Source organism: Schistocerca americana, chromosome 5, assembly GCF_021461395.2.
Source record: "Schistocerca americana isolate TAMUIC-IGC-003095 chromosome 5, iqSchAmer2.1, whole genome shotgun sequence".
Classification (NCBI taxonomy): domain Eukaryota; kingdom Metazoa; phylum Arthropoda; class Insecta; order Orthoptera; family Acrididae; genus Schistocerca; species Schistocerca americana.
In genome coordinates this window covers 667,602,188-667,617,615 of record NC_060123.1, presented here as the reverse complement: position 1 = coordinate 667,617,615, position 15,428 = coordinate 667,602,188, and the positions used below count along the sequence as shown (strand labels likewise).

The following is a 15,428-nucleotide window of genomic DNA, read 5'->3' as shown; positions in this document are numbered from 1 at the left end:
CTACTCTCTGCAGATCGTATCTTTTCTAAAGGGCATCGTTCAAGCTCCTCACACACTGTAGGTTTAAAAAGTGATGGACGCTCTTTGTCCGTTTTATGGTTTGCGCACTGTCCTCGTCTCATAGATTTTGTTGATTCTCACACCTAAGTAGCCGGCCCAAATTGCAGAGAAGCACTATAACGACCTGTCACCATATGGAAGTAAAGGAAACAGTACTACTTAGATTTTCAGTTTTTGGTATTAGATTTAACTTTATCTGTACCTTCAACACAATGTAAATATGTAAATGGGTTGGGCTGCTCATCTGAATAATAGTTTATTAATAAGGTTATGGAGCAGTTTCAGAAAAACTGTCCTGTAACATCATCTTCGAGTTGGGTGGGTTACTGAATGACACCTACCTGTTCATAAACAGGGTGGTCCATTGATCGTGCCCGGGCCAGATTTCTCACGAAATAAGTGTCAAACGAAAAAACTATAAAGAACGAAACTTGTCTATCAAATGGTTCTGAGCACTATGGGACTTAACAGCTGAGGTCATCAGTCGCCTAGAACTTAGAACTACTTAAACCTAACTAACCTAAGGACACCACACACATCCATGCCCGAGGCAGGATTCGAACCTGCGACCGTAGCGGTCACGCGGTTCCAAACTGAAGCGCCTAGAACCACACGGCCACACCGGCCACTTGCCTATCCTGAAGGGCGAAACCAGATGGCGCTATGGTTGGTCCGCTAGGTGGCGATGCCATAGGTCAAATGGATATCAACTGCGTTTTTTTAAATACAAATCCCCAATTTTTATTACATATTCGTGTAGTACGTAAAGAAATATGAGTGTTTTAGTTGCACCACTTTTTCCGCTTAGTGATAGATGACGCTGTAATAGTCACAAACATATGGCTCACAATTTTAGACCAACAGTTGGTAACAGGTAGGTTTTTTAAATTAAAATACAGAACGTAGCTACGTTTGAACATTTTATTTCGGTTGTTCCAATGTGATACAAGTACCTTTGTGAACTTATCATTTCTGAGAACGCATGCTGTTACAGTGTGATAACATGCAAATACCACACAAATGCAATAAATGCTCAAAATGATACCCGTCAACCTCAATGCATTTGGCTATACGTGTAACGACATTCTTCTCAACAGCGAGTAGTTCGCCTTCCGTAATGTTCGCACATGCACTGACAATGCGCATGTTTTCAGGCGTTGTCGGTGGATGACGATAGCAAATATCCTTCAACTTTCCCCACAGAAAAAAATCCGGGGACGTCAGATGCGGTGAACTTGTGGGCCATGGTATGGTGTTTCGACGACCAATCCACCTGTCATGAAATATGCTATTCAATACCGCTTCAACCGCACGCGAGCTATGTGCCGGACATCCATCATGTTGGAAGCCCATCGCCATTCTGTCATGCAGTGAAACATCTTGCAGTAACATCGGTAGTACATTACGTAGGAAATCACCATACATTGCACTATTTAGATTGCCATCGATAAAATGGGGGCCAATTATCCTTCCTCCCACAGTGCCCCACCACACATTAACCCGCCAAGGTCGCTGATATTCCACTTGTCGCAGGCATGGTGGGTTTTCAGTTGCCCAATAGTGCATATTATGCCGGTTTACGTTACTGCTGTTTGTGAATGACGCTTCGTCGCTAAATAGAACGCGTGTAAAAAATATCTGTCATCGTCCCGTAATTTCTCTTGTGCCCAGTGTCAGAACTGTACACGACGTTCAAAGTCGTCGCCATGCAATTCCTGGTGCATAGAAATATGGTACGCGTACAATCGATGTTGATGTAGCATTCTCAACACCGACGTTTTTGAGATTCCCGATCTTGCGCATTTTGTCTGCTACTTATGAGCGGCTTAGCCGCGACAGCAGCTAACACACCTACTTGGGCATCATCATTTGTTCCAGGTCGTGGTTGACGTTTCACATGTGGCTGAACACTTCCTGTTTCCTTAAATAACGTAACTATCCGGTGAACGGTCCGAACGCTTGAATGATGTCGTCCAGAATACCGAGCAGCATACATAGCACTCGCCCGTTGCGCATTAGTCGGCCAGAGTGGCCGAGCGGTTAAAGGCGCTGCAGTCTGGAACCGCACGACCGCTACGGTCGCAGGTTCGAATCCTACCTCGGGCATGGATGTGTGTGATGTCCTTAGGTTACTTGGGTTGAAGTAGTTCTAAGTTCTAGGGGACTTATGACCACAGCAGTTGAGTCCCATAGTGCTCAGAGCTATTTGAACCATTTGAACCGTTGGGCATTTTGATCACAATAGCCATACACGATATCGACCTTTTCCGCAATTAGTAAACGGTCCATTTTAACACAATTAATGTATCACGAAGCAAGTACCGTTCGCGCTGGCGGAATGTTACGTGATACCACGCACTTAAACGTTTGTGACTATTACAGCGCCATCTATGACAAAGCGGAAAAAGTGGTCCAACTAAAACATTCATATTTCTTTACGTACTACACGAATATGTAATAAAAAAATGGGGGTTCCTATTTTGAAAAAAACGCAGTTGATATCCGTTTGACCTATGGCAGCGCCATCCAGCGGGCCAACCATAGCGCCACCTGGTTTCCCCGTTAAAGCTAGACGAGTGTCGTTCATTGTAGTTTTTTCGTTTGATGCTTATTTCGTGAGATGTTTGGCCCAGGCCCTATCAATGGACCACCCTGTATCCTGCGAAGTAAATGCATGTACAGCAGAGATAACGCAATTAGCTAACTTAATGTGTTTAAGAATAAAAAGTAGGAGGTGCTAAGTCAGTAAACTGACAGTGCTTAAAATTTTTCTGGTTAGTTAATATTAAAATGTAGGGCATGAATAGGAATGCCAGGCATTTTTTTACTGACAACAATTGGCCAAAATGAAATTTATAGGACACTTTGACTAACTGAAGGGATCAGCTGACAGGGCACATTCGTCAGTTTGGTAATGGAAGTGTGTGTGTGTGTGTGTGTGTGTGTGTGTGTGTGTGTGTGTGTGTGTGTGTATCTGGAAGGGGGGAGGTAAAAATTGCAGGGAGAGGAGACCAGGGCTTGAATACAGTATACCGGTTCAAACGGATGTGGGCTGTGGTAATTAGGCAGAGATGAAGAGGCATCAGATCAGTTTACCGAGTGAAGACAACAGCAACGGCATTTCCTGGCCGAATTTGTATGACTCTGGTTGAGTACTGTACCCCAGTTTTTTCATTTAGCATTTTATGCATCCTTTCAAGAAATCATATCGAAAAATATGTGTAAGTAGGCTGTTTATGTTTTCTTATTGGCAACGTTACGTAGCGCTCTGTATGAAAATCACTGGCTGTGCTGTGTGCAGTCTGTGGCTGCTTTGCATTGTTATTGGTTATTGTAGTGTTGGGCAGCTGGATGATAACAGCGCGTAGCGTTGCGCAGTTGGAGGTGAGCCGCCAGCAGTGGTGGATGTGGAGAGAGAGATGGCGGAGTTTTGAAATTTGTAAGACTGGATGTCAGGAACTGCTATGTATATTATGACTTTTCAACACTATTAAGGTAAATACATTGTTTGTTCTCTATCAAAATCTTTCATTTGCTAACTATGCCTATCAGTAGTTAGTGCCTTCCGTAGTTTGAATCTTTTATTTAGCTGGCAGTAGTGGCGCTCGCTGTATTGCAGTAATTCGAATAACGAAGATTTTTGGTGAGGTAAGTGATTTGTGAAAGGTATAGGTTAATGTTAGTCAGGGCCATTGTTTTGTAGGGATTTTTGAAAGTCAGATTGCGTTGCGCTGAAAATATTGAGTGTCAGTTTAAACACAGTCATGTACAATTGTTCTAAGGGGATGTTTCATATGGCGACCCTTAGCCGAGGATACCTCACTGGAATCTTCTGACTTTTTCTTGTAGTTTGTGTAATTAGTGTAGATTTTGTTTATTGCTAGCGCGTAATTGTAGAGAGAATCTCCTTTGTAGTTGCAGTCTTTCATTGTTGTACAGAAAAACAGTTGTGGCATGCATGTAGATTTGCACCAAGTATTTCGCAGCTGCGCTTGCGATTAACTAGACATTATTTTCAGTGCTATATTAATGTGTTTTCTTATTTTGGCTCTTCAAATTGTGCTTTTCTGTGTTATCGTGTGATATATTGTAACAATAATGGCGTGTGAAAAATGTAATACTAGGCTCCAAAGTAAACTGAGAAATGACAGTGAAGACGAAAGCAGTGTGTTAGCGCCACCGAGTTATGAATTAACTAATGTTCAAAGTAGTAATTTGGTAATTGTGCATAGGGAAATGGAGCAGGCTACAAATAATGCTGTAGGCAGTGAAACAATTAGTGAACAGGGAAGCATTATCGATCGATCGGTCGGCAAGAGCTCGCCTCAGGAATCCGAAATGACAGGACACAATCTTGCAAATACTGTAGATTCAGGTTTTGCGTCCTCACCGTTTTCTCAAATAAGTCAAGACACATTTTGTGCTTGTCAAAATGTGAATATTGCCGGTGCAAATTCTCTGCCGAAAAGCATAGAGGAACAGATTCCAGACACTAATACATTATTATTGCAATTAATGCAACAAATGGAACAAAATCAGAGACAAACACAGCAAAAGCTTCAAAAATTTGACACAATGGAACAAAATCTTCGGAAGTTAGACACCACACTTGAACAAACACGTGAAGATTTAACTACTGAGTTACATAACATTGAATCGAAATGTCAAAAAGTCTGTAACGACGTAAAAACACAAATTTGTGAGCATTTCCAACCTATTTTTTCGCGGCATGAAAATGCATTACAGAATCACGAAGCAGCCATAAAAGATCTGCAAACCATTGTTCATGAAAATCATGAGACCTTGTGGGCTAAAATTGACTCAGTTGCATCTACCGATTCGATTACGCAACTTGCAAAAACTCAGCAAAACTTAAAGGACACAGTAGATTCGATTTCAACACAAATGGACACTCTGAAACTTGGTTCAGAAAAACACACTGTGGAAATGTGTTCACTATCGGAGAAAGTAGCCGAACTTTCGGATCAGTTCACTACAAAGGTAGATGATGATCTGAATGACACAAGACCTGTAGCCTTCACGGACACTGAAGAGTATGAACAAATTAGAAAATTCAAACAAAATCAAAATCAAATCAATACACAGTACAAAAGAGAAATTCGGGAAGTACAAGATCAGTTGGGACAAGTAATATAAGAATTATATATTTCAGAGGACACTCGCGTTCCAGTACAGGAAGAGGGACATAGAAATACGGAACAACCACAAAATAATGACACAGGACATTTCGGAAATTATGAAAGAAATCGGCAAGGTGCACCGAATTTTGAAATGGAACCGCCGAAACGACGTAACAATGACCGATATGCGACTCGCCGACATGATGATTTTGACTATAAGCTGTTCATTACTATACGTAAATTTAAAACATTTAAGAATTCTGGCAACGACATTCATCCACAAGCGTGGCTCCATCAATTCTCTCATTGTTTTCCTCCCAACTGGTCATTAGAGCACAGATTAGAATTTATGTGTGGCTATTTAGAGAATGAAGCAGCTGTAAGAATGTGATCGGTCATTCACGATTGTCGCAGTGAAGGAGAATTTTACCATGCCTTCCTCTCAGCATATTGGTCTCAAGCTACACAAGACCGAGTAACACATAACACCACAATGATGAAACATTTCGAACAATCTGAATTTTCCAGTCTTGTGAAATATTTTGAAGACATGTTGCATAAGAATCAATAGCTTTCAAACCCATACAGCCCTTCAGAACTCATCCGCATTTGCTTAATGAAATTGCCTGAACATTTAAGAAATATTATTTTGGCAGGACGTTGCAAAGACGACACTGAAGCTTTTCAGCGACTCTTACAAGAATTAGAAATTGACACAGACAGTCGCGGGATGCGAAAACTGGAAAACAATCACTACAGGTCACATCCATCACAATTCCGTGACGACAGAAACAATAACTGGACACGACAAGTCTATTCTTACAACGCAAATCGTGAACAAAACAGACACCACCCGTATGACAACCACTGGTAGAGTAATAGTTACAGAGAAAGATCGCATTTCCATAGTAATGAATATGACAGAGATAACCATAGAAACAGACAATATGGGAACGAAAACAATTATTATCAAGGGAGACAGCGCGCGCAGTTAAGATTCTTAGAGAAATTCTCCACCACATGACCGACAAACAAGAAACTATATAAACTACCGACAAAACGACAGACCTGAATTCCGTCAGAACTGGCGCGCTTCAAGCAGGGCAGGGCCTTCTCGACAAGGTGAATTTGCAGAAGTTAGGTCTTCAAATCCCAATTACGACGCGCGCTAACAAAGAGACAGATAATGACTCACACAGCAGGCTGCCACGTGCGCCGGCTGGCTCAGAGAAAAATAACATAGACGCTCACCTTGAGGAAAATTTGAGCATTCCTTACCGACGTATGATGATTGCGTTCAAGTTGAAACTCTGTGTACTAGGAAGAGTAAAGTATTACACCACATTTCACATGTAAAACCGTTTATTGAAAGTTAATCTGCTTTTTAACTTTGTCTTTGCCATATAACTTTTCACTTTACATTGCTAGTATGCTTTGTCACACTTAGAATCTGTTAACATGCAACAATGTTTGAAGTTAAATATCCAGTCAAGAACCAAGAGAACTTATTTAAACAGAAATTACGAATGCATTGTTATTGTGAACAGACGACACAGTGTTATTGTGTGTGTACATTCTTGCTTGTTAGTTGCACGATTACGTAACGACTATAAGGCTCACATTCTTAGAACATTTACCAGTACTGCTAATGAATTTTAATGCAACATTTTGGTTTACTTGAAAATACATTCTCGATTTAAAGTATTTTCTGTGAGATACCAGATGACACAGTGGTTAGTTTATGTGACAGCTACACGATTTTATCACGACGCTACTGATGAGTGACAATTTACAATGTTGCTTTTGCAGTGTATCTGTTTTATGTCTGCACAGTTTTATGTATTATTCTGGAATGTAAAACATGTTTTAGTAGTAACTTTGTGGTATAGCTACAAGGAGACAGCCTTTCCCGTATCACAACAATACGTTACAGCACAGTACTTTCTTCAGCACGGCAATAAGCGTAATAACTAAGATATCTATACGCAAAGCATTTCACTTTTGTGTATCATGAGGTAAATACATTGACTTCTGCAGAACGTAGCTTTCGGAGGACGATAACTACGACACTTCCACAGAGATTATATTACAACAAGACGCACAGTTTAGCGCTACAGTACACGTATTTGAGTGATTAATTTTGTACTTAAAACATTTATTTTTAAAGATATTTGAAGTACAATGATACAAAGGTTTTCTGTGATACATTTCATTCCGTTGCTGTAATCTGTAACACCTGAGAGTATAATTACATTAATCCTCAGGGGGTACACGCTTACTTTGTGTACCATGTGTTTGGCAAGCACAAGGAGCCCTAGCTAATACGGTATTTGCTTAAACAACTTTACACATCGGTACCATATTCCTCTAACACATAAATCACATAGCTATCTGATCATTTAACTGAGAGAGACAAACTTCTTTACTACGGCAGTGACAGATGTTTACGTAATTACACCGTTGGATAACTTCAAACTTACGAAATTTTATTATGTCTGTACTTTGTAAACTGTTCAAATTTTTTCGGAACCATTGTGATACTATGAGAGCTTCGAATGATATATTTGGTATGGGATCATGATTTTTAAAGTGCGTTTGAGGCCGATGACACTTTTGAATGAGCAGAGAATTTTTTTAGGTTTTCAAATTATTGGAGGAAGCTACGACGATTTTAAGAGTTGACTGAGGTGTTATGATGTTATTATTACGATGATGATGTGTATTATGCAGTTGCGATATGTTTATGATCAGTAAGCTGATGCTATATGAGTTATTTGAGTATGCTACGTATTTCTTATGATGAAATATTGAAGAAGTGTCGACGAATAAGATAAGGAATAATGAGTAGTGGTTAGGGACTCTGGTTTGTGAAAAAGGTTGTTGGAAACCAAGAACAGTACTTTAAGAGTTATGAAATGTGTGTAAATGCGTGAATGTATCACAATGCCGACGAAAACTTTTTGAACACTGTTATATTCATAGGATTTTGTTTCTACACATTTGAACGCAAATTCTCGACCTGTGAAATATTTTTATATGAGACTGTCACTATAGCGGAAACTGGTGTTGTAAATATTTCCGTAAGAAAGTTAAGTGACCACCGGCACCTAATGCGTCGTGGGCACCCAGATGGGCGACAGTCGCCTTGAAAAAAGCCATTAGCGTGTGCCTTTCAGAGGCACAGGTAAAAAAAAAGGGGAGGCCATTATCCTCGCTATTGACATTCTTTTGTAGAAAGCATTGCAAATACGACATGCTCAAACTTGAAAATATATGATAACACTGTGGAGCTCTTAATTTATGATATTTACTGAAATGGCTAATGAAATGACGAGAAATATTTTATGTCTATACACCTGATTATGACTACTGTCTTTCTAGTTGAGAGATTTTTTTTACTACCTTATGAAATGCCATATGGTTAATGAATGATGTTTCATGCCTTCCTTTGTACATATTTGCTCATTTTCTTTAATATCTAGTTTCTAGCTGCACTGCAGCACTGGTTAAAATAAAATTTAATAGCTGTACTAATATAGTTATTTTATGCCTACAGATCCAGTCAATTATAAATTTATGATATACTTCCAAGAAAACGAGGGCACATAAATAGACATTTCCCTTCACAGGAACTGCATAAATAATTTTTTAAACGATTTGGTAACTTGGCTGCTACAGTAACTTACCGTGATGCATCACTCTAGTATTGAGATGTGACATAGGTATTAGACATGGCCATCTTTAGTGTAATATTTTTTCTGATTGAGCTTTGTCATGTTTAGATATAAGTTATTGCATTTGCTGCTGCTGTTTGCCAGGCATAGTGCTACTAAATTTCACTTTGTATTACTCTGTTAAGCTAGTTTTACTACTGATTAATTTTTCTTGTTACTGCAAATTGGCTCATATTAGTTGTAATGTTGCATTGCTTGGTTATTTTTTTTTCATTTCTGTTTGTATTAATTTTTTTGTGCTGCTGCATTGCCTCGTCCCTTAGTTTAGCATCTGAGCTCAGTAGCTCAGTAGCTTTAAGTTAGCTTAAGAGGGGGTACGCTATATAAGAGAACGAGTTGTGATGAATTGGAAGAAATGCATTGAGAAGTTATACGAAAAAGTACAGTAAGCAGGTATAGATAGGACTTTTTGGGAATAATGATGAAGGAAGGGAGACCTCCAAAAAAAAAAAAAAAAAAAAAAAAAGGTTTTGTTTACAAAATACTGCAGTACCAAATGTGTTTCCTCTTGTGTTATTCTGCTATATTTTTGTGTACTCTTGTATATTTGTGTTTTTACTGTCTTTATGTGTTTAGCTGATATGAGTTATGTTGTGGAATTTTTCAAATACTATGTTATTTTCTTTGTAAAGATGTTTAGACATTATTTATTCTGTTTTGTTTTAATGCTCATGTTGATGTCTCGAAAGTTATTCTGATCTTTTATGTATGTACTTATGTCATAATTTCTGTAACACTGATGTATCTGTTTATTTCTATTCTTTTGTAAAGCCTGTTTTACTACAAATGTTATCTGTATTATTATGTTTTTAATGATGTATTTTGTACCTTTTTTATTGTATTCTTATGTTATAAAATTGTAATTGACACCAGTTCATCAAATTAAGTAACTTGTAAGTTACATTTCACTGCACACGTTTCTGTTGGTCATAGTATATGGACAATATGTGAGAAGTAGGGACTGTTAGTGTTTGCACGTGTGTTAATAATTCAGCAAGGGACCGGATAACAGCATTGCTGGTTCTAAGAACAATTCCAAAAACTTTGTGAGTGCACAAGTGGTGGTTATGGACTTGCTATATTCTCTGCAAGACTCTTCAATGGTGATTATGCACCTGCACAGTCACAACAGGTGGCTGCTGGCCATCTCTACAAGGACTACAGTGGGTCTGCATCTTTGATGACCCACCAATACAATTATTTCTACAAGGACTACAGTGGGTCTACACCTTTGCTGACTCACCAGTACCATTATTTCTACAAGGACTGCAGTGGGTCTGCACCTCTGGTGGCCCACCAATACCGTTATCTCTACCAGGACTACAGTGGGTCTACTCTGTGGTGACTTGCCTACCAATATTCTTCAAAACTTCGATTGACTCTGCTGTGGGTTTGCTCTGTTGTGACCCATTACTTGTCTGCATGTCGAGAGTCAGCGCTGTCTTTCCGTTGGAAGGACAACACTACTTCTTCAAGACTGCATGGAAATCCTCTACTTCTGTGTGCATTTTCTTCTACTGCTCATACTTTGAGAAAAACACTGCAATTTTACTGTGATGAATGATCAGGACTGTCTTTATGGACTGTGAGAAAATTTTGGCTTTTGACCAACATTGTATCAATAAGTGTGTGCATTTGATATCTTTGTTATTGTAATTATGAAAAATTTTATCAAATCATTATTGGCCACTGCCCAAAACAATTTGTAAAATTTTTTGTGGGGAGCATGGGGGCTATGTAAGTAGGCTGTTTATGTTTTCGTATTGACAACGTTACGTAGCGCTCTGTATGAAAATCACTGGCTGTGCTGTGTGCAGTCTGTGGCTGGTTTGCATTGTTGTTGGCTATTGTAGTGTTGGGCAGCTGGATGTTAACAGCGCGTAGCGTTGCGCAGTTGGAGGTGAGCCGCCAGCAGTGGTGGATGTGGGGAGAGAGATGGCGGAGTTTTGAAATTTGTAAGACTGGATGTCAGGAACTGCTATGTATATTATGACTTTTCAACACTATTAAGGTAAATACATTGTTTGTTCTCTATCAAAATCTTTCATTTGCTAACTATGCCTATCAGTAGTTAGTGCCTTCCGTAGTTTGAATCTTTTATTTAGCTGGCAGTAGTGGCGCTCGCTGTATTGCAGTAGTTCGAATAACGAAGATTTTTGTGAGTTAAGTGATTTGTGACAGGTATAGGTTGATGTTAGTCAGGACCATTCTTTTGTAGGGATTATTGAAAGTCAGATTGCGTTGCGCTAAAAAATATTGTGTGTCAGTTTAAGCACAGTCAAGTATAATTTTTCTAAGGGGACGTTTCAATGGTTATCATGACAGTGGAAGCACAGGTTTTAAAAGTCGCAGATTGTGGCATCCCTTAACAGGGCGGAGAAAAATTGTGTCACGAAATTTTAACCCTGGATAGCTGATGCCAGTAGGAAGCAAAAAATGGCCGTGGGATTACCCTGTTGCCGTTCGTTAGTTGACGGGCAGCGCTATAGTTGTCGGTTCCCACATACAAACGACCCTCGCCCTATCACTACCCCAGCGTCGTACGCACACGTGTCGAATAAGTCTTGCTGTTTGTCTTCACCTCACGTCAGAGGCATTCACACGTAAGCTTCGCTTCGGAGCACACACACGTCACCTGCGATTTAGTCACACAGTACGCATGGCGGCACAGTATTCGATCGAAGAACAACGAGATATGGGTTTTGTTTACAACCATAGCGCCGCCTGTCAACCGACGAACGGCAACAGTGCAATCCCACGACCAATCGGAGCGCGTGGCGCCATGCTTCCGTAGTTTAAAAATGGTGCATTGTCGACATACACAACATTAGTTATTTTGGTTCCTACTGGCATCAGCTAGCCAGGGCTATAATTTCGTGACACAACTTTTCTCCACCCTGTATAATCTTGCTGCCATCTGAAAAGTTAGGGAAAGTACGTCAGTCATTCAGTGGAATCTGTGGCTAGCTGCGATGTGTTACTTCTGCATCGGGCTGTAATGCACTTGCGGAGTGAGACCGCCCCCTTTCCCCTGTGGGAGAAGGCTGGCAGAGCCCGGTTCCCAGGGCAACAGCAGGTGGCGGGCAGGTTCGCGATGTGTATCTATCTGTAGCAAACAGACTGGGCCCTCCCCCCCCCCCCCCCCTTCCCTCCTCCCACGTCCCTCAAACCGGCGCCACTCGCTCGGAAAAATAACACACGCCTGTCCGACCGCGTCCGATGCGAGGAGCGCCAGTGGCTGAATGGAGAGGTCTGGCTGCGGCGGCCCGCATCGCCTGCCCATCTCACCACGCGCAGTTTCACGTGGTTTGTGGCGTGGGGTGTGCTGCGGCGCGTTTGGCTGCCAGGCGGTAGACGCGGAAGTGTACGTCACGACAATAGAGTGGCAAATCACGGGAAAGCGATGCGATGCGAATTATCACCTCCCTGATCTGTTTCGCTTCAGTCAATTACTTACTAGCGTGTTTTGTGGAACATATTTGCGACATCTCCCTATGACGTGGAACGAGGTGGTTTTACAAGTGCAAAAATCCTTTTTCGGGGAAAATATGGTAACATGCTGACTATTACAGTATCATAACCTTATTTCTGAAAGACAGTTCTACGTCTCTAACGAGGAAAACTCCCCATCGCACCCCCTCAGATTCAGTTTTAAATGGTCCAGTGGATATCTCGTCAAAAATTGAACAGATATCAGACATGAAAACTGGAAGAAAGTGTACTGAAATGTGAAAAAAGAAGCCAAATATAGAGAGTGAACGGTAGAAGCTCAAGATCTGCAACATCGAGAGCACGATCTTGACTGCAAATTCGTATTCAAACCTCCCTCGTGCCCAACCTTTTCTTTTCCTGAAATTTATGAACTGTCTGTCTGGTAACTGACGTGCCTGTCGAAATTGTCATGACGTGCATTGGTTATGAAATATGAGTCATGTGGTGAGAATATACTGCTATTGCAAGTAAATGTGTTGAATAGTGAGATCAGGCGAGATGCCGCATAGACGTCTCGCAGAAATGAAAACAACGAATAAACGGCAGCGATCTATGTTAAAACAGAGGAGTTCTGAAGTCATAACTTCTGAAACGGAAGTACGTCTGGAGGTCACTGTTGCAAACGGACGTTACACCACAGTACACACAGATTTAAATACAGCTAACAGGTACGTCAATAACCGAACGGAGAGCTCGTAATTTTAAAGGGGAAAAAAAGGTCATGAGTGAGATTTGAAGACGGATCTCCCCCTTCGTAGTCCAACATCATGACCACATAACCACGACGCCGTAATTGCTCAGATCCTTTCGATGATGCACATCTTGAGCAGTGAACTGTTTACACTTTGCTTCTTTTTTCACGGATCAGTACACCGTCTTCCTGTATTCACGCTTGATTTGTGTTCAGTTTTTGACGGGCTCTCTACCTATCCATTGGGACATCTTACCACTAAACCCGGGGGGGAGGGAAGGGGGGTGTGGTATGAGGAGTTGCCCTTGTAAGCGTCATTTCGCTAATGTTGGCTCATTCAGTGATAATTCGCGGCCGCATATTTGAAAAGGTTGTTGATACGTCCATGTAACATTTCTCTTTTGCGTTCCCAACAGGAAAAATATTGGATGTGTCAAATCAGGTGAATTCGTAGGCCACTCATGAAGAACTCCTTGTTCAATCCATAGACCACAACAGTGTCGATTCAAAACTTCACGAGATATCCATGAATAATGCTCAGGACAGCCCTTGTGTTGAAACCACATATCCATTCTTGTTCGAAGTGCGTCATCTTCCAGTTGTATTGGAAAATGTTATCTAAAAAGTAGCCGTTCATTCGATCATTCACATTGCCGTTTATGAAGTATGAGCCAATTATCACGTACCTAAAATACCGCACCAAACATTGAAACTCCAGGGGCACTGAAGCTCGACGTGCCTTTTTTTTAAAAAAAAAAAAAAAAAAAAAATGTTCAAATGTGAAATCTTATCGGACTTAACTGCTAAGGCCATCAGTCCCTAAGCTTACCCACTACTTAACCTAAATTATCCTAAGGACAAACACACACACCCATGCCCGAGGAAGGACTCTGACCTTCACCGGGACCAGACGCACAGGTGCCTTAACCAACGGGGATTGTCCACTGCCCAGTAATTCGCATTATGCCTATTCCCGCGACCACGATTCGCAAACATTGCATCATCACAGGAAAGTACCTGTGAATAAATAATCATCACTGGCTGACTAGAGTAGTGCAAATATATCATTAGCCCCTTCCTAGTGCAATAATGTGGCAACGGCCTTGCCGCACTGGATACACCGGTTCCCGTCAGATCACCGAAGTTAAGCGCTGTCGGGCGTGGCAAGCACTTGGATGGATGACCATCCGGGGCGCCATGAGCTGTTGCCCTTTTTCGGGGTGCACTCAGCCTCGTGATGCCAACTGAGAAGCTACTCGACCGAATAGTAGCGGCTCCGGACAAAGAAAACCATTACAACGACCGGGAGAGTGGTGTGCCGACAACACGCCTCTCCTATCCACATCCTCAGCTGAGGATGACACGGCGGTCGGATGGTCCCGATGGGACACTTGTGGCCTGAAGACGGAGTGCTCTTTTTAGTGCAATAATGACACATGTAGTTGGTTGGTTTAAAAGGGGGAGGGAGAGGGGGAATGGATCAAACACCGATGTCATCGGTCCCTTGCTCCCAGTAGAACAATTACCCATGGGAAAGAAGACAACTAAGAAGACGTACGCCGCAGTAACAGGAGAAAGGAAGGCCCAGAAGAACGACAGAAGAAAAACAAACACTACAACGGACAAAATAGGACAAGGAAACCACAGAGAGACGCGAGAAACAGGGAGAAGAGATTAAAAACAAGAAAGCAGATACCATGGCTGGCTGACCATGAGAATAAAAAAGGAGAAACCAGCCATTCTGCAACACATTAAAACCTCCACCCTAAAAGCCCTAGGGTGGAGGACACAGAGGGACAAAGGACATTGCTAAAACTCGGATCAAATAATAAAACCCACTCTCAGCCGCAGAGCGGCTCAAAGTGGGCACTCCAGTCACAGGGAAAACTTCCACACATTCACAGTCTCCTCAATGACACACTGATTGTTGTGCATACTGTTATGTCACTCCGTCTCCCAAAGCCGAAAAACCTTGCGGCGTAAGACAGAACGTAGGTCAGTTTGAGACATTCCTATCTCCAGGAGCGGTTTCTGCATAGACAAATTGGCCAGCCTGTCAGCAAGTTCGTTGCCTGAGATTCCGACGAGTCCTGGGGTCCACACAAACATCACTGAACGACTGGACCGTTCCAGGGCAGAGAGGGACTTCTGGATGTTCGCTACCAAAGGATGGCGAGGGTAGCACTGTTCGATAGCTTGTAAGCTGCTCAGGGAGTAGAGGTGGTAAAGGGAAGGTCTCCAGTTGGGAGAGAAGGGATCGCACGCGAACCGCAATCATCATCCCTGACCTGGGCCACTGATGAGGGAGAC

The 15,428-nt window shown here is 41.7% G+C and overlaps 1 pseudogene; it reads left to right on the top strand.

Annotated features, from left to right (window-relative positions):
- The first annotated feature begins 14,211 nt into the window (after positions 1-14,211).
- On the top strand, positions 14,212-14,329 carry LOC124616940 (annotated as a pseudogene).
- The last annotated feature ends 1,099 nt before the right edge of the window (positions 14,330-15,428 follow it).